This window comes from Ostrinia nubilalis, chromosome 6 (assembly GCF_963855985.1).
Source record: "Ostrinia nubilalis chromosome 6, ilOstNubi1.1, whole genome shotgun sequence".
In the NCBI taxonomy this organism is placed as follows: domain Eukaryota; kingdom Metazoa; phylum Arthropoda; class Insecta; order Lepidoptera; family Crambidae; genus Ostrinia; species Ostrinia nubilalis.
Window position 1 is genome coordinate 1,415,258 of NC_087093.1, and position 24,707 is coordinate 1,439,964.

At 37.0% G+C, this 24,707-nt stretch overlaps 1 long non-coding RNA gene across 2 annotated transcripts in view; it reads left to right on the top strand.

Moving 5' to 3' along the window:
• Nucleotides 1–24,707, top strand: part of LOC135072395 (uncharacterized) — a 72,044-nt gene that overhangs the window by 46,714 nt on the left and 623 nt on the right. The gene's annotated exons all lie outside the window — the stretch shown is intronic.

The window sequence follows — 24,707 nt, forward strand, 5'->3', positions numbered from 1 at the left end:
ATACAAGATTATAGCTACGGGCAACATCATTATCATAACATATTTTATGTATGGGCTCAAAAATATCTATACTGTGTAAAAGGCACGCATTCTATACAAAAAACACTGAAGTAAATATATCAAAAGAGTCCAAATAAGAGTTTCCTTACATGGGTTGCACCATCTTACTTTAATTATAATAAACCTCAAAAGTGCAAAATTCCATACAACAACACTGGTTAAAGTTATAATTACAGTTAAAGTTAAGGTGATACAACTCAGGCCTACATTTTTAACGAATTTACTGTAACTTCTTACGCTTGAATCATATATCATATGAAGGTTCACGAGTCCTGGATATCAACCAATAGTAGAGGTAGGGGCCACACAATATCTCATATTCTATACAATAAAAATCCATTCAACAGTAATTTTCACACTTAGGTACATTTTAAAACTGAATGTTGTCAATTAATGTGAGATCCAAAAATAAAAACATTAACAATACCCAGTTGTTGCGTATTTGCTTTCAGTTTTTGCTACAAATCCCATTGCAATTCTAAGCCCACTATCACAAAATAGGGCAACTATGTGCATCGACAATCGGTACAGGTATTGGAAATGCAAATGTTACTGTTGTTGGTATACCCCGATAGAGTTTTAGGCAGGTTATATTATGTTGTTTGGTGTGATGATAACTAAACCTTGTTGTTGGGTAATTTATAATTACCTATGTTATTCGTTTAACTAAGGCTGGGTTGCACCATCTAAAGGCCGATTCACACATATCAGTGAAGTCACAGTTCAGGCTCAGTACCGGCACAGTGCGAAATATTCTTTCATACAGTTTCTATGAAAGCATCCCCACTTGTCAGTGTCAGTGACGACACATTGCAGTGCTCTCAGTGTCAGTGCCGACACCGGCAATCGGACGTATTCGTTGACGACGATATTTTTTGTCGGATCACGGACACCGCCGCGGCATGAAAAACAAAATAACTTACTTTATAGTTTCTGAACAAGAATATTGAAACACCTCTCTGCAATTTTAAAATATTCAAAATATTTCACTGACGCAACACTGTAGCACTGATACTGAACTGAGCGGACACTCTGACGGAACTGTGGCTTCACTGATATGTGTGAATCGAGCTTTACTTTAACTTTAACTGGATGCGAGCGGCACAGAACCGGTCTTTGTGGAAATCCTTGGGGGCGGCCTTTGTCCAGCAGTGGACGTCTTTCGGCTGAAACGAACAAACTTTAACTTTGACAAACATCAAAAATCTGTCAAGCTCCATACAAAAACCACCAGTTATCGTTATAGTTAGGTGGTGCAATTCAGTCTTAACCTTTTCTTTACTTTGCGAGCAAAAGAGATGTTATATTGTACATGTGTGTCTAGGCATTATACTTAGCTCCTAGAAGGATAAACAAACCATAGTTTCAACCTAGTTTTTTTGAGTGATTTAGCTCTTTTCTATTGCTGAAGAAATTAGTGATTTTTTTAGATGAGATGGATTAAACATCCTCCCCCTTATTACAAAAAGTTATTCTCTGGTTGAACTCTGGTTTAAATTGACATTTAGTATTGAAATGTCATTTTACACTAGTGATCGTCCCGGGTTTAACTTTTTTGTAATAAGGGGACCTAAATTCTTGTACAATTTTCACTTGGTAGTAGAGACTCACTTAAAACCTGCGAGATGTAAAAATCCTTACCAATTTACAGTAGAGTTGTCATGTGTTGGCTCATTGAATTCTTAATCAGAGGTGGAATTGTGTAAAGCAATCGTAATCATTTGACAGTTCATAACGTATGATTATTCTGTCAAACGCTTTGTTTAACTGACTTTATCGTACGTTATGAACTGTCAAATGATTACGATTGCTTTACACAATTCCAGCTCAGTTCCCGCCAGAATAATATTGATTTTGAAAGTTACTGACAAAATATTTGCCAACATAATATTTACCTACCAATATTATTCAGTTTTTCATAAAACATTCATACGGGCATTTGCGACTTAAAATCAATCAGCCCACATCCGGAGTCATTTCGGCGTTTATTTCGGCATATCACCGGTCAGAGCGAACAATTTCCCAATTTACCGCCATTTTGGCCGGAGTTGAGAGAAGTAAAATATTAAATTAACAATATAACAAGTGGACCGGAAACAGCAGGTCGCCGGAAGCGAGCTGGCGGAATGATCAGTCTTGTAGCGCGAGAGCCAGGGAACGTAGTGCTGATGTCTGGCTTGCTAGTTGGCAAGCTTTAAACGCCAACTGTTGTCGAGAATTCGATTCTTAATTAGTGACAAAAAAGCAAAGCTAAACCTAGATTCATCCTGATTCAGGGGACAGGCTTATCCCAACTGTGTGAAGGTTCGGCCCATAAGTAAAGTGTTAAAATAAAGCATAAAAAATCATTTTGTTCTACAAGTGGAATTTTATAAAGCATTTATACTGGATATGCTTACATTATACTAAGAGCAGTTAGCTAGAGACCTTTGGTTTAAGTTTTTTGTTGCGTTTAATACTGTATCCCATGTATCAACATGAGATACGTAGTAAAGTGGGCTATCAAGCCCAATAAATAAATACTCTACCAAGTACCAACCATCAAAGCTTGGTAGATACATAAGTTTACACCCACCTAACTTGGATTAGGTACCTAATTGGTGTGATAGTTGAAATTATTTAATAATGAGCTTATAGCTCATTAGTGGTAGACTGGTAGTGATAGCCCTTGTTAAGCCCGCTCCGTGGTTGGGACCCGGTACAGGATTTGAATAGATTATTTTCATTAATTCGTACCTATACCTATTTAGAAAACAACCTTTTACCTATGATTCACAATAAATAATTTTGTATTTGTATTTGAACCTTTATGGCGATCATGACCTTCTTTTAAGGAAACTTTGAGTGTCACGAACTTTTAGACGCTGACTGTACAATACAATAAGCGCGGAGCCTTGCTGCAGTTTTTATATTTTTTAAATATAGAATTAAATATAAATTGTATGTCCCTTAAACTATATCATATACGGATCCAACACATGGCATGAAACATCGTTCAAACCAACTGTGAAAAAAGTTTTTTCGCAGTGATTAAAAAGAGGGATAGTGCGATGACGCGCGCAAATACACTCTGGACAAATTACTGGTGTGTACAGTCATCTCTGCGTCAAGTTTGTCACCCTTATGCATTTGTGATAAGTGCCAGGTTTGTCAGGCGATATTTACGAGGTGTATCGTACCTCGCTAGGTTATTTTAATATTTCATATTTGCTCTTCGACGCTCGCAAACTGCACTACGAAGGATTTATTTGAATGTAACAACGTTATTACGTCGTAAGTCAAAATACAAAGATAATGAATGGACACTTATTAAAAATGGATATTTTATTTGACATTATTCGCATCGTCGTCGATTTAATTAAGTTCATCGCTCATCCCGATATTAATTACGCCTGGTGTTGAGACTTTGAGACCTTCAATTATTTTTATGGGACGATTAATATAATTTAAGTGGATATTGACATCAGGAATTAACTCTGAGCTCCTGCTGAATGTGTTATGCTACTTTTTACTCGACTGCACCAGAAGAATGAGACAGATTCACACATCGTCGAATGATATGAATAAAATTTAAGTGCGCATTTTGTTTACGTGTAACAATACAATGTTAGCAGCATTGTTGATTTTGTCGGCAGCAGTGGAGGTAAGGGAGCCAGTTCCTCAGTTGATGAGGCTCGCTTCCACCTTTTTTCTCTGGTCAAGGATAACCATGACTTGTAAGGTTCGCTTCTATCATCGGTCATCATCATTACTATCCATCAGGTGAGATGCTTCTCCATTGCTGGTAAAACGTGATTTGAAATTATTTTTGGCAACGGAGTAAAAAGCCCGCTGTGCTGTGACACAATTTTTATTCTGAACTCTTGTCTAATAGACAACAGCACATCAAAGTTAACACAGAAGTATCTTAAGTAGTTGTATTAAGGGTTATTTCCAACAAAACAAAATATTCTGATGTGCCACACTACTTAGAAGTCCTCAACGAGGGCCAAACTGGTGATCGTTGCCAAATGCACCAATTTATGCGGCGTTCTGGAGCCCGCGTAAATCCTGATAAACTGGCCAGATAATCGTGTGTTCTGTTTGTTCTGCCTTCCTTTTGTGTTCAGTTCAGCATTCATTAACTGGTGCACGTTGCGAGGCAAGCTACATTTTATGCGCGACTTTAAGTGTGCCGTTTTTAAGGCGTAGGTTATGGGGGGCGTGATGCTAAAATAATAATAGCCATTTTAAGTTCAAGAGTGTTACGCCTGTATTCACAAACATTACTATGAGGTCTCACAGTGCGCGTGGACGCACAGGGTCACACACGAACCAGTCACAGTGCTCTGTTCAACGCTATACGTTCGATTTGTTGTTTCACTTAAGCAAGCATCGTCTGTGAACACGGGCGTTAGATTATTACATAGGGTGTCCCATACAGACCGTTCCAAATGTACATATTATAGACTAATGGATGACCATCTAGACAAAAAAACCTTAGTAAATGTATCACCGTTTCAGAGATAATTATGACTCTTTTTCATATTACAAGTTTAAAGTGATTCTATAACCACAGTTTTACTGTAACTATTTATCTGTTTTCAATATTTTTTTATATCTTAAGCATAACATAAACAAGTCTACGATTAAGACTTGTTTAACCGCGTTCAAGATGGTGCAATTACTAACTCTACTATTTTTTTTAACTGTCGTTCAATGATAAAAATTAGTTATATTCAAACTCATATCTTTACAGCTTTATTCACGTAGATTTCAAACTGAGACAGAGCTACTATCATCACGTTTCCAAACTTCAAATACTGCTTCCAAATAGACCAAAAATCAGAACCAGACAAGGTACGGTAAATGCGCGAAGTTTCGAACAAGCCCCGACTTCTCGAGAGCATCAAAGTAAGGTATATTGGCGACGATATATCATCCCAACACGCCATATTGTGTGATTTACGTGCGCAGTCTATATTCTGGAATCGCTCGAAATCAAGTTGAGAGTTGGTGGCCAAGGATCTTAGTTTTACGAGGCTCCCCTCATCGCCCAAGTTAAAGATTTTACGACAGATTTACTGCGAAAAGGTAGGAAAAGTATAAAAGCACAGCCTTTAAAAAAGGTAGTTAACTATTTCAAAATGCATGTAATTTCTAATTTAACTGTGATGTGGCTAAATAAATAGTTATGTGAAAAAATAAAAATCCAACTGATATTGATACCGAATACGAGGGCATTACAGGTATGCCCCTTAGAAAATGCTTAGAAACGTAAAACTGATTGAAAATGAAATAAGTACCTAGTAAGTCAGTCTATGTTTCACCTAGCCTTATGTTATTCTGGGTTATAAACAATAATGCTGTAAAGTTTATCCAAATCAGTTCAGTAGTTCTTGCGTGACAGAGTAACAAACATCCAGACATCCAAACTTTCGCATTTATAATATTAGCCTTTAGCTACTGAGGTGGATTTAATTTCACGTAAACACTGACGTGGGGGCCTGAGAGGCCCGTACATATGTGTGCTTATATGTAAAAAAATATAATCTTTTTAGGGTTTTATGTTTAATAATTATTAATAGTGGTTATATTTAAATACAATAAAACTATTTTTATGTAAATTATTTGTTAATAAGTAGGTATTATTTCAAGATTTAGAAAACATGTAGCATTTTTGGCAAAAATCTCGTGGAATCATGATTCACAAAGTTATCATGAAAAATATTCATAAATTCAACAAATCAACTTAGAATCTTAATTTTCAATAGTCTTTTTAGCAAATGATATATCAGTAATTCTAATATGAAATAGGGGGAAAAAAATTACACACATCAAATAGTGCGAATTAAACACAGTCTGGATAAACTTGCTTTGCTCAGTGAAGGAAGCCATATATGTTTTTAAAATGTAGATTTCATTTGAATCTTCAAAATACATGTATGGCACTTGGTTTCATCGTTTAAATCTTGATAGACAGGTACAGGCTTGTCATTTCCTAGCATACGTGCCAAAAACTACTGTTCTACTATTTTTCGTTAAATGCTGGTTATTTTTACTTCCGAGATACCGCTTTATCTAGGACGACGTACTGTGGGCTCCATATTATAGATTTTTTCAAATTATTTCAAGAAAAGACGACAACTAAATAAAAACTTTAGACAAAAAAAGTTACGCCAATACTGAGGTGGGGGCCTGAGAGGCCCACAAGAAACTTTAAAATTAATTTACCTGCTGAAATTGCGCTTGCAATCACGTGTACCGTTGTTGACAGCCTCGGCGCAATGAAACTCGAAGGTACTAAAAGATTCGCGTGTGTCGTGCACTTGGGAGAGGAGAAATTCAACAATTTGACTTTTGCAAGGCCTGAGAGGCCCCCACGTCAGTAGTTAAAGGTTAGTAGGATTTGTAAATAGCTTGCCCAGTATTGCGACTGGGACATTTCTTCCCTACTTTCATAATAATTTCAGTGCCTACATTTTTTAGGAATCTTTTTAAAAATCAAACCTTGGTCGTATCCTGGCATCGTCCCGCGAGATTTGGCCATAAATCCGCGCCGCAAGTCGCGCGACAAAAATATCATTATGCAAATTTACATAGAAATAAAACGGCTCCGTGCCTCCGCGTGGGGTGCGATTCTTAAATCGCCCTCTGTTTTAGGGTTTGCAGGAAATATTTTCACCCGAGCTTAAACTTTCCTTCCCCGTGAATTGTTAAAAAGTTTCTTTATTTACATAGACTATTAATTAGGTTTTTAAATTAATTTTATGACATCTGAAATTAAGAAAAGAGTTTTGATGCTTCAGTAAACGTTTTAAAACCATTTTTTTTTCTGACCTATATTTAGATTTGTCACTAACTGAAAGAAACTTCTTACGTTACTAGACTCGCATTACGTTGCCTTTATGATGGCAAAGTTTTAAAACTATTTGTTATACATACATTTCCTATGAAATTAATTTCTTCATCTTACGTCAGAAAATACAAACGATGTGAATAATCTCTAAAGAGATATAATTCTTAATAATATCTTAAATCATAAGCCTTCTATTTTATCATAAGCCTTCTATTTTATCATAAGCCTTAGTTCCTGTAAATCGCGCTAAACCAACCCAAGTCGTGCTATGTTTTTTACTCATTATTATCATAATTACTTGTGAGTAATTGTTGCACTAAAATTAAACAGACGCTGTGGCGTCTGTTTAATTTTAGTGCAACAATATGATAACACAATCGGTGTGAAAAGGAAACCTAATATTTGTTATTAGATAACATGAGTGAAAACAGTTTCGTTCTGTATAGGAACAATAGAAAACCAATATTGAATTTTCAGCTACTGAAACATTATTTTTACAGAAGTCGGCTTTGTCAATAATTCAAGTTATTTTCAGCAATACCTACGTCAAAATTAAAAATTTTGCTTTTAAAAATTTTTTGAGACAAATACATACTTTCTTCCTATCTCTAAGTACTTACTTACATACTACAAAATGTTTGTAAAAACATTTTAACAGTTCCAGAAAATACCGGATTGATCCAGTTTGCGCCGGTTCGCGGCGGATCGGCACCAACAAAGTTTCCTAGATCCAGATCCAGATCGCTTAAAGTGCTGGGAAGTTCGCGAACGCTCAAATATCTGCCGAACTGAAACCTAACGCTGAGCTCAAAATACGCGGGATAAAGATTTTCTGAAGATATTTTTCTTCAACTCTTTTGTTGAAAAGCAAAGTTTAGTTTCTAAGTTGGTACAATTGTGGTTAAAGGATGTTGAAGTGTTTTATCAACATTATCATAGTTTTAGGAACAGATTTAACGAGTGGTATTAGTTGTTAGAGATTTGAACTCGCTCGACCCCTGGGTCCTGAGTTTAATTTCGGTTAGAACATTATTGCATTGAAACATCTTGACTCTCTGAATAAAAAATATTATTCCATATTACATAAAGCCATCGATCATTGGAAACCACAGAAGGTTAAACCTTTTCAAAACCCTATAGCGGCTTAAAAAGTTTATCACCAAGGTTGTGACCTCTTATGACAACTGTCAAGTACCTAAACAATAAGGCTGAGTTGAGAGTAACTTTAACGTTAACCGATGTTTTTGGTATGGAATTTGACAGATTTTTGACGTTTGTCAAAGTTAAAGTAAGATGGTGCAACTCAGCCTAAGCTTTCAAGGCGAGAGTGAATAGGCACTTACAGTCTTACATACAGGGCAGATAATGTACAATCCTAGACTGCATCTCACATAACACCAGGTGCGATTGCGGTCAAATATTGTTCTTGCAACTCACGAAGGCGAGTGAGCCTTACTTGTGTGTGTACGTGTACATGCACATAACGATAGTGTAATGTCAATCAAAACCTTTGTAAACAGAATAAGAAGTCCTTTATTCAAACTACCTACTGATAAAATAACATTCGCCAGCCAGTAACCGCAAGCCCCTGGTTCCATCAACAAGACAATAACTTAACATTGTAACTATCTAAAGCGCGAATCCGACTGAGTTGAGTAACTCCTCGCTCAGAGGCGTTTACTCCAGTCAGAGATATGACGGACGGACGCGTAATAAGCTCGCATTCCGTCTAAAGTCGCGGTCGACGACTGCAGCCTAACTGCCAGACTTATTCGCTAGTTCTGTACTGACATAGCAACCAGATGCTATCAATTTACATGGCAATTTAAGCTAGATGCTATCAAGTAATATCTCGCGTGCCGTTTAAAGTCGCGGTTGATGACTGCAGCCTAACTGCCAGACTTATTCGTTAGTTCTATACTGACATAGCAACCAGATGCTATCAATGTATACAGGGTGGAAACAATAAGTGATTTCACTCGATTAATTTTCTAAACTATATAAGATATCAAAAAACTAGTTACTGATCCTGAAAGTGCTTCATGAGCTCTATCAAAAGGTTTTAATAATAGGTTACTGAATAAACGGGATCTATCTGAAAATTCAAATTCAAATGCTATTAGGTAATGTCTCGCATTCCGTCTAAAATCGTATTCGTATGACGACGGCTGAATAATCTAAACAACGCTAATTTGGTACTGGCATCATAGCAACTGAATGCTATCAGCCTACATAGAAATTGAGTTCAAATGCTATCAAATATTAGCATAGGTATAAAAAGATGCTCTGAAGAACATGCTCTTTGCGTCATGGCCTCATACTGAGTGGATTAGCGGAGATCCATATGGTGCAATTCTTTCTCGAATAGAGATATTTGACAAAATAATGAACCCACTGGTATAATCATCATAATTATATCAAATACCGATAAAACGATGAACTTTATCAAATACAGATAAAACTAGCCCTAAGACGTAAGGCCAATCTGGACATCATTCGACATCTTTTATGAATTTCATCAAACTCTATCAGAATTACTTATTACAACTGCGGCATAGTACACAGCAATGCGTAATATAGTCTGGAATAGAAAAGGGACATGCCGCAGTCAGTTAATACCGCACAGTCGGCGCCACAATCTGACGGAAAGCAGTTCTCTGCGCTGACCTTATACCACTACTATAGATAAATTGGAAGGAATACTGCACATAACTCACTAAAGGACACAAACCCTTAACTACGACTCGAGTATTTTAGTAGATTTACATAAAATGATTAATGTGTAATAGGGATGTTTCCTCGGTCAAAAAGCAAGAGTTTTAATTAGTCCGTCAGTATCACTTATCTTACTTTACTTACGTTACGTTATCACTTATCTTACGTTACTCAGTAACTTATCAAAAAATACTCTACACGTATTTTTCATTTTTTAAAACTAATGAAAATTTTAAGAGATAAAGCGCGCCAAAGTTCATAAGAAGAGGCCCGTGACGTCAATGAGTGCATAAAAGTGCTGCACTTTGTGACGTCGCGTGGAACTTCAACGCACCATAACTATGTAATTATTTGTTAGATTGACAAATAAAAATATGTGTGTCCAATAATTTTTGATATTAAACATGACGGACTAAAAAAAATTTTTTTAGGAAACTAGCCTATTTACATATTTCACACAAGGCCATAAAAATAACCTAAATGAGGTACGCGATTGAGGTGATTGGAAACGATTCTTCATCAAAAAAATATATTGCCCAGTGATTTTCACTCTGCGAATTCTCAACCAATTATAATAATCTTTAATAATAATATCTTCTTTTTCACTCACCAAATAGGTTTGACTAATTCACAATAGTAGGGTCCCAAACCGCGCGCCAACCCTACCCGCGATTGGGGTCCCAAACGAATATGGTTTTTCTCATTCCCGCGCCCGGAATTCCTCTTGTACATTTATTTTTATTCGTATTTGTATTCGTTTCCTGTAAGGCCATATTTCCTCGCGACGTTTCTATCCCTCGCACGTGTGTTCGCGAGTTGTATAACGATCTTGGCGAACTTTTTCGGAGTTTAAATCGATTTCAATTTAAATTGAGCTTTTTCAGTCAGCCGTTTCGTGTTTTCCCAAATTTCCTTCATTTCTCTTTGCGTTTAAAGCAACGCTTTCGTCGCGAATTGATTTCTACGCTCTTTTTACCTTTTATTTGTAATTGAAATGAAAATTTCAGTGATGTAAAATCCTTATTTTAGTGATAGTAAAATTGTGATAATCCTCACTTTATCCATGGAAAAATTCCAGCTGTTTGGACGCATTCAAATTCAAATTCAAATATTTATTTGCACAATTTTGGGTAAACATAATAAAGTAATAACATTCGTGAAGTTCAAATTATTTGGGTCACTAGACTACCGAGTATTTACAGGTTTTTAAAAAGAAGTCCGCTTTTAAATAAAATATTTTCAGACAGAAAGATAGAGTATAATTTTTTTTCAAGCCGTCCAAACACATAAAAAATCTCAAACAGCATCATAAACCAAATATTTTCCCTGACAGCCCGGCTCAAATGTTATTAAAGTACGGCCCCAAAAAGTGTGTAGTTACAAAAAATACACACGTACCGTAAACGCACTCGTACGATACACTCGCGCCACCTCTAAATCTGTCCGTAAAAAGTCCGAAATCACCGTAACTCGGTGTTAAGCCGTAAAACTCACGGAAATTCTTCTTTACGGCTAGTGGGGGGGGATTATTCGTATTTTATAAACGTCAAACGTGGGTAGGGGCGGGAAGTTATCACCCCTTCAGATTTTGAGAGGTTAGGGATAGGTTTATCCAGATTGTAAAGTTGATTGATGATCAGATGAGGTATTGGGCTATAAGTCATGAGAATCTTATTTATAAATCACAAAATACTATGGTATTACACTGAAAAGTTTAAAGCAATTTCTTTTTTCATGAATATTCAATTTTGACTAAAACAGCTTGACGTCTTACAAAATAATAGGTAAACAATGACCTATTTCATTTTCAATTACCTACCTGCCTTAATTTTTTATAACACAACTAGCGGCCGCCCGCGACTTCGTACGCGTGGATCCCGTTTTACCCCCTTTTCCCGAATTTTCTTTGCTATAAACCTCACGGAGCCCGAGACCTTTCCAACGAATGCAAAACCGTGGAAATCGGTTCGTGCGTTCTGGAGTTATAGCGTCAGGGAGGAAAACCCGACTTATTTTTATATAGTAGATAAACAATCCACCATAAGTCAGTTTCATTTCCTTCATACACTGCTATTCAATCACAACAAAAAACTCATTTACATAAAAAAAGTAAAAGCCCATCCTTTAGCCACGGCTAATGCCCCACAAAGGGAACACACCGTCCGAACAAACGATTCTTTTGTCCATACTAATAGATACTTCGCAATACAAAATATACCCTTCACCGAAAGTTTTCCATCAGGGAGCGTGTACACAAGGGCTTAGGGCTAAATTTGCCCTGCACAATGTGGGGGATAAGGCATGTGCTACAGCGGTGTGTCCACGTACTTATTGACACTAATCTGTGTTTCAAAAGGACTACTTAGTGTCACATCAGACATGCTACTTTTTTTTTTATTTTTATTTATTTAACAACTTAAAGAAAGTTACATTGAGACAATTACATTTAGATAGCTTTAAAAACCACTAGGGTTTGATGTAAAACTTGCATTGGCGATCGGTGATTTTGCGACTTTATTGATGTAGCATTGCGATTTCGCGACTTCATGCGTTCGGACGCGGGTATCGTACGTTTTAGCGACTGCTTTCGCTGCGTCGAACTTCAGGAAAGCGACTCAATCACCACATTTGGCGTTTTTGGGTGTGCGGTGTGGAGCTTCCAAAAAGGGGCTAAATTACCGGTTGCCGATGCTGAAAGCAGTCCGGGGCAGTGGTCCAACTTCTCTGTCCAACTAGTTGGACAATGAGTCTTTACAAGGGGCAGTTGTCCAACTTTAAAAATAGTTGGACCACACCACCTTTTGAGAGTTCCGTGGTCCAATTCATTTTAAAAATATCTTGCCAACCCTAAAAACCTCAAGGACGTGATTTCATTAATTACCGCAAACGAAAGAATCTTCTTGAGAAAACCTTAACTTAGAAAAAAATATACTTACCAGCAAAAGTATGGAATCACCCTCTTGTGTTTTGTTCCCAACGATCTGAAGAACTCAATGACTATCTATGCATCTATAGTATCAAGTTAAAGTTTGTAATGTAACCTTTAAACTGGTACAATTTTTAATTTAATCTTCATAGTCGATTAGCTACAAAGATTACTCAAAACCAATGGGGTGATTCCATACTTTTGCTCGCAAGTGTATTTAAAAATTGAGGAAGATCTCTTGTATTGTAACATTAACATAATATTATTATCTTCTTTCAAATTAATGGGCCTCTTGTATTATAACATTAACTTACCTTCTTACAAAGCGGGCCAAACCGCTCCCTCCCACAAATTGGCCGCCCGAAAGTTTGAAAAAAAATATCAGAAGAGCAACTCCGCACGCAACAACGCTATGATCTGTCTAATGAAGAGTTGCGCACACAAAGGGCGGCCATATTAACGTGTTTGTCTGTGTGCTTTGTGAGCTTGTGCCACGGGTAATACTTGCGGTGGCTTTATTGTGGTATTTAAACGGATTGGGCGGTGGAATGCTTTTTGTGACGTTTGATACAGTTGTAAAGTGAGTCGTCAAGACGTTGTTTGCGTTAGGAAGGGAAAACAAGGCAGCGGTATAAGAAGCACCAACTTCTAACCAACATTCTTATAATCTATCTATAATAATAAATCTGTAGAGAGGTCAATTCTGTACATGAAATATATTTTCAAAATAACTATCAGGGGGTGATTAGTGATCGATACTGATGCCAAAAATGCAATCAGTAAAATTTTTGTCTGTCTGTCTGTCTGTCCGTCTGTCTGTCTGTCTGTCTGTCTGTATGTTCCTTATAGGAACAAAAACTACTTGACGGATTTTAACGAAACTTGGTACAATTATTCTTCATACTCCTGGGCAGGTTATAGTATACTTAGGAATTCCCACGGGAACGGGAATTAGCGGGAAAATCCTTTTGTATGAAAAATCTAAACCGCTTAAGTTAGACGCTTGAAATTTGGCATGCAGGTACCTTAGTAAACGTAAAGCTTAGTTACAACAGGATATTGCAAAATTCCCACGGGAACGGGAGTTAGCGGGAAAAAACATTTGTATGAAAAAATCTAAACCGCGTAAGATAGATGAAGGGGGTAAAACGAGATCCACGCGTACGAAGTCGCGGGCGGCCGCTAGTAAGCTCTTATTAATTTGCCCATAAGTATTGTAAGACTACTTTGCAAAGCATAAACCTCCCGCAACTGCAGCACTAAGTCAAAATCTATGATTTAGATAAATACTAGCTGACCCGGCGAACTCTGTTCCGCCTTAGGCAATAATAAATAAGCCATCGCAATTTTTCCTTATTTGCTCACCGTTTAGACCTACCCTGGACTACGACAAACATTTTAAAACCAAAATCAGCTCAATCGGCCCAGCCGTTCTCGAGTTTTAATCAGACTAACGAACATCAATTCGATTTTACTTATATAGATAGATTATTACCTACAGGCTAAAGCCTAGAATGAATCTACACTTACACATTTGAATCATACACAAAAGGCTGCCATTTTCAGTGAAGAGTCGATAGAGACGTTTAAAGGGTTTGATTATTGGAATTTAACCAAACACAGTCGATGTTTAATAAAATTCGGTGCTAGAGAACCCTATAAATATTGTATAGAATCGCTTGATTTTCATTTGCTGTATTATTTGTTTGTTTTTTATTAGTTGCTTTCTCTGTAACATCATTCTACCAGCTAAAAAATTCAGTCAACAGTTCCTTCGATTACCCCCATATTCCATGGATTATCTGGCAAATACAACAAACAATTATGTATTATTCAGCTACCGCGGTTGAGGAGATAGCTGCGTAACTCGCGCAGGATGTTGGCAATTTCTCATATAAAATATTCAGGGACATTGCGTGTGGGAATGCTAGTACAGTCAGACGTGTAAGAGAGTTTAAAGGAGGGTGATACCTTTGAAGGTGATGGTCGTGACTTTTATGAAGTCCTTTTTAAGGCCTTTAAATAAGTTGTGCCGTTAAATTTATTCGCCGAAAGATAATATTTAGCATTTTACGAGTTGTAAGTACAACACACTGTAGTTAAGCCGGATCCAGACGGGTGTAAGATTACGTGTAATGTAACACGAATTTTATGTGTGGGTGGACGACACTACGAGCATACATGTAACGTGCTACCCATACTATTTTAATTACATTACACAAAACATTCTATTACGTGTTACACCCGTCTAGACCAGGCATTAGAAAATGACATTTATTCACTTTATTAGTCATACAGTATCAATCAGTTCGCCGTTTACAGCTGATCATATTATTATTAACTCCGAGTCTTTCACTTTTTATGCTCTTGATGATATTATATTGTCCCTTATTTTTTGTATTTAAGTAAGTAGGTAATTGTAATCTATAGTACCAATTTCATGAGGGATATTTTAAAGAAATACAGCGCACTCCACCCAGTATCTGAATTTACATAGGTACCAAATTCAAGTGCAGTAACGATTAATTTCAGCTTTTATAGTCATTGTTCCGCGAAGCTAACTGTACTTTCGTTTATTTAGTCTTCAAAGTCATTTCTGTAATGTATCTGCGGGAAACTGCTGGAAAATTAATAATGACGCTCGTGTGCCTCTGACGTGGAAATCTTTTGCCTGTGCTTTGAATAAAAGATTACGCTTTGTTGATTTTGCATGCTATATGACGTCATGGTTAACGTGAGATTAAATTTTAATCAACAAAAAGTGACGATGTATATGGTCATGGTCACATAGTTCTAAATTTTCTTTTATTTATCTAGGTAAGTATGCCCCTTCCCGTGCTCACCGGGTATGTGATAATTTTCCTGATTTGTTTTAATAAAAGTATCGTTTCCCCTAATTCCAACAATCCCAAAAAACATCAGAATTGAAACGTGTTGTATCAGTGAGATTTCGATTCCCGTTCAAAAAGGGTTTTTGTGAGTTACATACAAATACATGCACTGAAAATTTCCAATGAACAACTCCACTACGTGTCCAAAATTGGTTACGCAAAAGTTAGCTCAGTGCTTGGCTCGTGTCACTGAACAAACTAAATAATATGTTGCAGTGAAAATTGAATTTTATACCGGCATACTACTAACTAATCCCCGGCTCGACGGATGAATGTCAAAAACAAACCGACTGTGACACACGGCCAGACAAGCCTTTGATAGCAAAATGTATGTTTGAACAAACCCACAGTTCGATTGCTAAAAGAAAAAATCAACTGCTCAACCCGTTATACAAAGTTGAAAAGCAGCGTTATTGGATAGTTCAGTTAAAGGCTTCCTTTATATTTATTGCTATCATTTTACCAAACAATACTGGCTCACCTTAAATCGTTCGGCCTCGCAAGGGACTTAATTACGCTATCGCCCCGAGATAAGGTCTAAAGTGGGATAACCGGCTCCCGGGACACGGTTATTACATTCGGCGGTCTCTGGCGGGCTGCCATACAGTGTTGCTAGCAAAAAAATTCGTCTAGCCGTACAAATAAAAGGTGTAGGAGCAGAAATGTTTGAATTCAGAACTTCGTGGCGTGCATAAAGTTTTGGCCACAATATTTTAATATTCCGCTAACGACATCGGGAATGTAGGTAGCATGGCTCCCGACTTCAATGGACTGCTATATGAGTTGCTGGGATATAATTTATTTTATGTTCTACTCGAGTTTGCCCGTTTGTTCGATTTGAATTGAAAGTTTGTGGAAGTTATTCGGCTGTTTAAGGTCGTTACATGACGTTCTGGTATTTGGGCAATGAGCTAAGCTGCGTTTCGACGGTTTTGAAGTTGTTTTATGGCAACATTCTGTGGGTTGAACTTTAACACTAGAAAGACCAAGGCAGTCAAATTGGCGGCAAAGCAATTTCATTGTTAAATATTTCACAAACTATGTTTTTGTTTCTTTTCATATTTTATGACTTTTCCTAATTTTCTATTGTTAAGCTAAATCTGTATGAAAAAAAAAATAACAATATGTTGTATATGAGTTTCGATGAAAAATACCTACTAAGACCGCGCACCGTCAATGTGACCGCATACATTAAAGGCGGCGATAAGAATAGTAAATAGGAATTGCAATTGCTGGATCCAGCATACAGCAATCCAGCTGGATCCAGCGCTTTTTTAAACATGCTGGATCCATCATGCAGTGCTGGATCCAGCAATGCGGATCCGCAAACATATAAAGGATAGTGCCAGGGTCTGGACCAAGTGTTGCCCCGAATCAACCCATAGTGCATTTTGTTCCTCAGGCCTATACTAATGTGTAAACCGAAGCGCACTGAAATCTATCCCTGGAGTTAAGAGAAAAAAAGAGTTTTGTATGGAATTATTTACATACAAAATATCATCGATGTATACGTACTACGTATAAGATTTCGCGATTATGGCATTAGGGGTCATCCATAAAGTACGTCACACGTAAAGAGGGGGGGAGGGGGTTGACAAAGTGTGACATAGTGTGACAAGGGGTGGGAGGGTCCTAAGTTTCGTGACGTCACATTTCAAATATTTGATATAATGTTGATTTCATAAAAAAAAGTATTTAATTTAAATGGAATTAAAAGTAATTTCAGAATTACTGTTAATTTAATAATTTTTCGATGTGAAATTGCAAAACATGTGACGTCACACTAGGGAGGGGGGGTCTCAGAAATGTGACCACCTGTGACAAGGACGGAGGGGGGGTCAAAAAATCATGAAATTCGTGTGACGTACTTTATGGATGGCCCCTTAAATAACACTCGCTATGTTGAACTTAACCATACTGCATCCGTACACGTTACTTTAGTGCGATTTAGACATTCTTTATAAACGATCTAGCGCCGTTTTAATTGTTTAGTAAGTTGACAGAAATTAATTATTTCCAAAATGAAGCAAGAAGTTTTAGTTCTCTATCCTTGCAAAAAATCTATTTATTGGTGTATTACAATCGATTATTGAAGTTATTGTAAGCTAAAACTTCTTGCCCCATTTTGGAAATAATTAATTTCTGTCAAGTAACCAAACTACTGCAACAGCGCTTGATCGGTTATAAAGAATGTCCAAGTCGTACTAAAGTAAGGTGTACGGATGCAGTATGGTTAAGTTCAGCATAGAGAGTGTTATTTAATGCCACAATCGCGAAATCTTATGCGTAGTACGTTTACATCGATGATATTTTGTATGTAAATAATTCAAAACAAAACTCTTTTTTTCTCTTAACTCCAGGGATAGATTTCAGTGCGCTTCGGTTTACAAATTAGTATTGGCCTGAGGAAAAAAATGCACTATGGTTTCATTCTGGGCAGCACTTGGTCCAACTTCCATACATGGATTGGCACTGTCCTTTCTATTGCTTAGTTTCGAATTGCCGCCATTTTCAAAACGGCGCGGTGACGTTGCCGTTCTGTTGTAGTGAGCGTTGAACGGCGCCTCTCCGAAGTTACTGGTACGTTTGTGTGCTTGAAAAATCCAAAAAAGTATGAAGAAGCAGTAAAAAATCTGTCTATTTTCTTTTGTCAAAAACATAGAGTTAGAAGAGAATGGTCTAAATGATGACGCAGAACTCGTGAAAATGACTTTAGAGCAAGAAGGAGAACTTTAATAAACAAAAGCCAAAGCCAAGTGGTCAATTAGATTACGAACATGTCTTGAAAAGAAATGAGCGTTTATGAGACCGAAGGAGTGCGTGGTGAACATTTATCTATGGCGTATGATTATTTAATGACCCTAAAACCGACCAGTGTATAGGCCGAAAGGGCATTCTCAGCAGCCGGCTACATTTACTTCCAGAGGATTCAAAAAAGAAATGATCAGTCTCATGTCGTCAGATTTTAAACTGCCTAATTATCGCAGAAGATTATTTCGGATTCGTAACTTCTATTGATACAAAAGATAGATTGCAGATTAAATTACGGTCCTTTTCGTAGTTACTTTTAAAATAATTTGTAAGACTATTTCCTACTGATTAGCCGTATTTCATAGATTATCGTAAGAAGTAAAATGTGCAAGCAAAATGTGTTGCTAAGCGCATAAGTCAACAACGCCTGGATCAATTTTTTTAAAGAGAAAAATTCGAATAATTTCCGGGAAAACCCTAAAAACAGCCCTTTTTTCACGCGGGCGAAACCGTGGGCGGAAAACTAGTTACATAATAAAAAAGTCTTAAAAATGTGGTCTTTTTATTTGCGTTCCACATTTTGCTGGATCCGCGCTGGATCCAGCTGGATTCAGGTCAATCCAGCAAGAATCCAGCTGGATTGAAAACGCCGCTGGATTGCAATCCCTAATAGTAAACAACGATTTCTTCAAACTAATGTGGGTACTTTTATTTTTATTTATGTTGAATTGAATTCTGAGTAAGTTGTTACTGCCTAGCTTGTTTACATTTTACAGTAGACATTGGTTTCGTTCGGTGAGAAGTCGTTGTTATGTGGTTTTGAAACTAGTACAACCCTAAGGGCCCAAACTTAACCACTGACAACTTTTTCACGTCTCTAAATTTGGCTAAAAACCTAATGGTCGAAAAGACTAGTATTGTTGGAACAATGCGGCGTGCAAGACGAGAAATACCACCAATTTGTAGAGGTATTCGTACTATAAGATATGAAACTTTCATAATGAAAACCGAGACCGATATAACCCTTACTACCTATCAAGGAAAACCAGGAAAAAATGATATTATTTTGAGTACTCTACACCCCCAACGTAAGCATAGGTACTGATCAAAAAAAGCTGCCTGAAACAGTTGAATTTTATAATGCAACAAAATTTGGTGTAGACATCATCGATCAAATGGCACGCAAATACATCATAAGAGCTGGAAGTCGGAGATGGCCTGTTCACGTTTTTTACAATATACTTGATTTAGCAGCTTTAAACTCGTGGATTCTATATCAAAAAGTCACAGGAATAAAAATTTCTGGTCATGATTTTATCCTTCAACTAGTGAGCGAACTACGAGAAGAGTAGGTATGTGCGAAAAAAATCCACTTCAACTGGGACTCAGAGACAAGAAACTAATTCTGAAACAAGTGAACCATGTTCTACAAACAATAAGAGGCGGCAATGTCAAATCAATAGTAATTGTAAAAAAAAAACATGTGAAAACTGCACTATCTGTAAAAAAGCTGTTTGTGGAAAATGTACAAAAGAGTCTAAAAAAACTATTACTTTTTACAAATGTTACTAACTTTAATGCTAAATTGTTTACTACTACGAATAAATAAATTTGAATTATTTTAATTTAATTTTTTTATTTAAAATCTGTAATAATTTCATAAGTATTCTCACTTAATCTCTAGTACCGTCAAATTGACCGCTAAGGTCTTTGAAGGTATAGCATGAAACCCGGCCCTTCTAGTGTTAAAGTTTCAAAAGCTTGGAAACTATTTATTGTGTCGCCTGATGGTAAGCTACCACTAATAGATTTTGTTTTCGTTAGTTTCAGTCAAATGACTGCTGGACAAAACCTCCCCTCAAGGATTTTCATAACGTCCTGCGCTGCTCGCATCCAGGCTCTTCCCACGACTTTAATAATAATGTAACTACGAATAATAATTATGATCTTTTACATTGTTTTAATGAATTTTATGCGATATTTCTATGGGGTACTTTCGCCATATTCTACATGTTGTCAGCGTGTTTCTGTAGCCTGATATCTGACAGCGATACCACTGTTTCCCTTTACCCCAAAACTTCAAAACTACGCGAGTGTTATTATTATGCATATTTACTCGCGCGCCTCACACGCATTATAGGTCGCGCGCCGTAATTTATTTGTTTCGGCAACAGCCCTCCAGAGGGCGGTATTGCCGCATAATTCAAATCACGAACGTAAATAAAACGTTCGCCGCCATTTACCACCATTAAAGAGTAATGAATGAAAAAACACAAAAGAACGGTTAAACTGTTTACGAGGACTAATTGTGGCAATTGGTGTTATACGTCACGCGATGACGCGACAGAACGTTCGCCTCGTTCTTTTGCTTTGGTGGAAATTGATTCGTGTTATGGTGAAAGAACTACGTTTAGCACAAAATTATATTATATTGTTTTGTGAATGACTGGATTTCTTAATAATAATTTTAATGACTTAAGTTATTATTAAAAAAAATAGTTAAGAGTCGCATCTCTGATTTTTCAAGTTATTAAAACTCTGTAATTATCACCCAGTGACAGTCACTTTTGTTTTTGTCTGAAAGATTCCTTCTATTCTTATTTTAAAATAAGAATACGTTTTTTATTTTAAATTAAGCACGACACGCACTATTTTCGATGAAAAAGAAAAAACCAGCCAGTACCTAACTAACAAAACAAGCTCGCATCAAGAAAAACTAAACTCCAGTAGAAAAATATTTTCAAACATGGAACACAATAAAATTCGAATTTCAAAAAGATCTAGCCGTCCAAGTATTGAACGTAATAAAGGAGCCGTTCATGGTCCGAAGACTTGCATATCAAATGTCACGTAGCGACCTTTCCTTGTTTTCAACATGGCCGCCGGGCCGTGAAATCAGTGCTTCATATACATCCTTTGGAACAGCAAGATCCTCCCCGTGTCTTGTGGATCGCGATATTTTAAGCTGAGTAATAGAATTTGGAGGGTTGTCTTTGGTTCGATATATCTGGATGAATTTACGATGCTCGCTTTTGGGAGGACAGGAAATTGAAAATGTTCTTTCAACTTAGATCTAGAAAATGTACCGTTCATCTGTGAACTGTATTTACCCAATCTTATATCATGCTAGTTTATCAATAAGTGGAAAGTAGTAAGAAAAACAATGCCGGATTAAAATTGTCTTTTAGAATGTATGCCTTAGGTTCTGGACTCTGGACATAAAAAGTCTACCAGATACACTGATTTCGCTGCGAACCGGCAGCGCACTTTTAACTCGGTGTCGCGGGTGTCTATGGACCATGGACATAAAAATAAAAAAAATTAACCGCTAAAGCGACCCTTAAAGAATACAGTATTTCTGTCAATTAGTCCACTTTATCTTGTAAAATATCATATTTTATAGTTTTTTATTTGTAAAACTTGATCTAAAACCAAGTAGATCTTTACTTAAGGTCCTATAATGTATACCTGATCCTCCTATAATAGCAGTATAAAAGCGCGTGGCGCGTGTCGCGCGTCGTTTGCGTGCTGCCCATGCCTCGTACAACTATTAACATTCTTCTGCCGGAATGTTTAGATAGCTCCGCCTCTGATAAGCTGATGCGATAGCAGTAAGATAGATAGGGCTCCGATAGTGGAAGGGTTATGAATGGAATTCCTTGATAGTAAAAAACGTAATTGGTGTAAAAGTTTTGGAGTGATAGAATTTATACGACTTTTTTTCTACGCCCTGACACAACCCTGCTTTAGGATTGTAGGATAAGGAAAGACAGGCATAAGTTTGGAATAACCATCTTGAAGCCTCAAACGTGACCCTCCAGGAGGCCGCAAGCCGCCAAGAGAGGCGCGAAAGTAAAATTCAGTGTCATCTGTCAAACTTACCACAGACCAATAAATCAATTACAGCACAAGGATCAAAAAGTTAAATTAAAAAAAAAAGTAAAGAACTCAATCATCATTTTCAGCTTGCTTTCAGAGGTTCAATATTTCATATAATTTACATAATATGAGCCGACACTAACCCATGTTAACATATGCATATAAATGGTATGGTGAAGTCAGAAAATTGATACCATCATTTTAATTATTTTAATTTTCATACAAATCTCATTTTATAAATTTTATTTTGTATGAAAATTTAAAAAATTAAAATGATGATATCAATTTTCTGACTTCACCATACCATTTATATGCATATGTTAACATGGGCTAGTGTCGGCTCATATACCCATTTACCTAACACCCTGTAGAGTCATCTCTATTCCTTCCTTCCCTTAATCTCACGTACTTGTTTTTCTTGTAATATCTCCCAAGTTTTGATACACTTGATCATTTATAGTGTTTCAAGATGAGATCGTAACTTTGTTACCTCAAAATAGAGTACAGAGTGCATATTTTAGAATATTCTACCTACTATCGCGAACATCCATCAAAAAATAATAGATACATTGCTCCACGTTACGGGAATGCGACGTCTTGCCAATATGCTGAGAGAATTTTCAATTTTAAGCCTCTTGAGAGAGCGCCGATGGCATTAAAATAAAATACGGGCGGGCCCGAGTCGTCACGTAGAGGCCATCCATCACTCCTGGAGGGTACAGCATACGGCCTGACGAAACACGAAATAGGCATAGAAGAGGCAGGTGTAGAAGGCACGAAGCAATGTTCTATCTATGCAAATAAATAAACGATTGTTGCAATCCCAAAAAAAATTATTTACGAATGATAAGGAAAGAAAAAAAGAGAGAAAAGAAAACAAATCGTTATGTTACGAGTACAACAGACTGTGCTACAACTATGTAAGTATGCTGTGTGTACATCTTAATATATTTTAAATAATCTATTATTCAGTGTATCAAGTTGTGTATCTCAGTCTCATTACATAATGTCTATGTTTGAAATAAAATAAACTAAACAAAATAAAAAATGTCTATATTGAGATTAATTTAATTAACTTGAAATTCGTACATTTTTGCTCTTACCGCAATAAGTTGAGTGTAGTAGGTTTGTGCTCTTTGTTAATGCCAACAAGTCGTTACATATTAGGCATCAAACCTATAAATACTTACAGATACATTGTAGAGTATCCCTTCTGCACTTGTTTTAACGTACCAATAACTCGTATGCACTAGAATTCGGTTTTGAACGAAAACCGTATAGAAGCTTGTCTATTTCACAACGAGGCCGTACTAGTAGGTGAAACGTCAACCGAATGTAGGCATTTAATTGATAGAAGGCACATTCACATGCACCCACATTGCTTTGTACAGCTTTGGGAAAGGTACTTTGATTCGAGTGGTGCTGAGAACGAAAGACAGAGGGATTTTGTAATGAAATGACTAGGTATATGAAATATTACCAAAGTTACATGTATAAAGTCCCCTGATTATGTGATATCGAGTCCATCGTCATCATCTTCAGCCACAGGACATCCATCGCTAAACATCAGATATTGGCCTGATTTAATCTAGACCTATTCGTAGCATATGTGGTTATTGGCCGGTCGGTAGCGGCTAAATCCAGCGCCTTCCTGCTGCCTTGATGAGGTCGTCTATCGAGTCCGTTTTTAAGGTTTTTTTTTGCGAATAACTCCTATGTACTTAATTTAATTTATCTTAAAACTAGCTTTCCGCCTGCGGCGTCGCTCGCGTGGAGTTTTGTTTGTCACAGAAAAACTTTATCGCGTGGAGTTTTGTACGTTTCAAAAACCGGGATAAAAACTATCCTATGTCCTTTACCGGAACTCAAACTATCTCTATGTCAAATTTCATCAAAATCGTTTCAGTGGTTTAGGCGTGAATGCAAGACAGACAGACAGAGTTACTATCATTAGCAATATAACATTGTAGCTACGAACGTCAGCACAAAAAAGAACATTCCTACAACAAAGTCTTACACACCCTTTACCCGATCTTGTACTCGTATTTGACGTGAAGTGAGTTTTTGAAAAATGTAAAAAGGTCACCGGAGACATCACGTAGAGCTCATTTATTACCGGTTCGACTCCGGCCGGGGCGGGTCAACAATATTAATGTTTTGGCCCCTTTCAATTACAGAAACCTTTTGTACAGCTTCCGTCGCTCAGTCACGTGTCGAAAGCGAGCTTTAATGCATTTAGCAGTGCGCTTTTGGCCTTTGTGTCGAAATTGAGCTATGCTGAAACAACTTTGGGTTAAAAAAAGGGTTTGGTAAAATGTTTTTTCGATTTTTGCTCGTCCGTGAAAGCCAAACTTAAGCTAAACAGCGTAACTGGTTATTTTCACTTTTTTTTCGGATTCTTCTAAGACAAAATTACCCTGAATATGATTCTATGTCGATGAGCGATCTTTCTAATCAGCAGCGAGAGCGAACATTGACTAGAAGATACTACCTAGGTATTTCTTTTTCGTGATGCCCTTTTCACACTTTTTTTGCCTACTACTTACCAAGGGTTTTATTTGCGGGATTCTCATCTCTCGTTCCCACCACTGCAACTCCTGTGTAACCAGGATCTACAACTTGACCGCCAATATAAAAAACTTGCGGC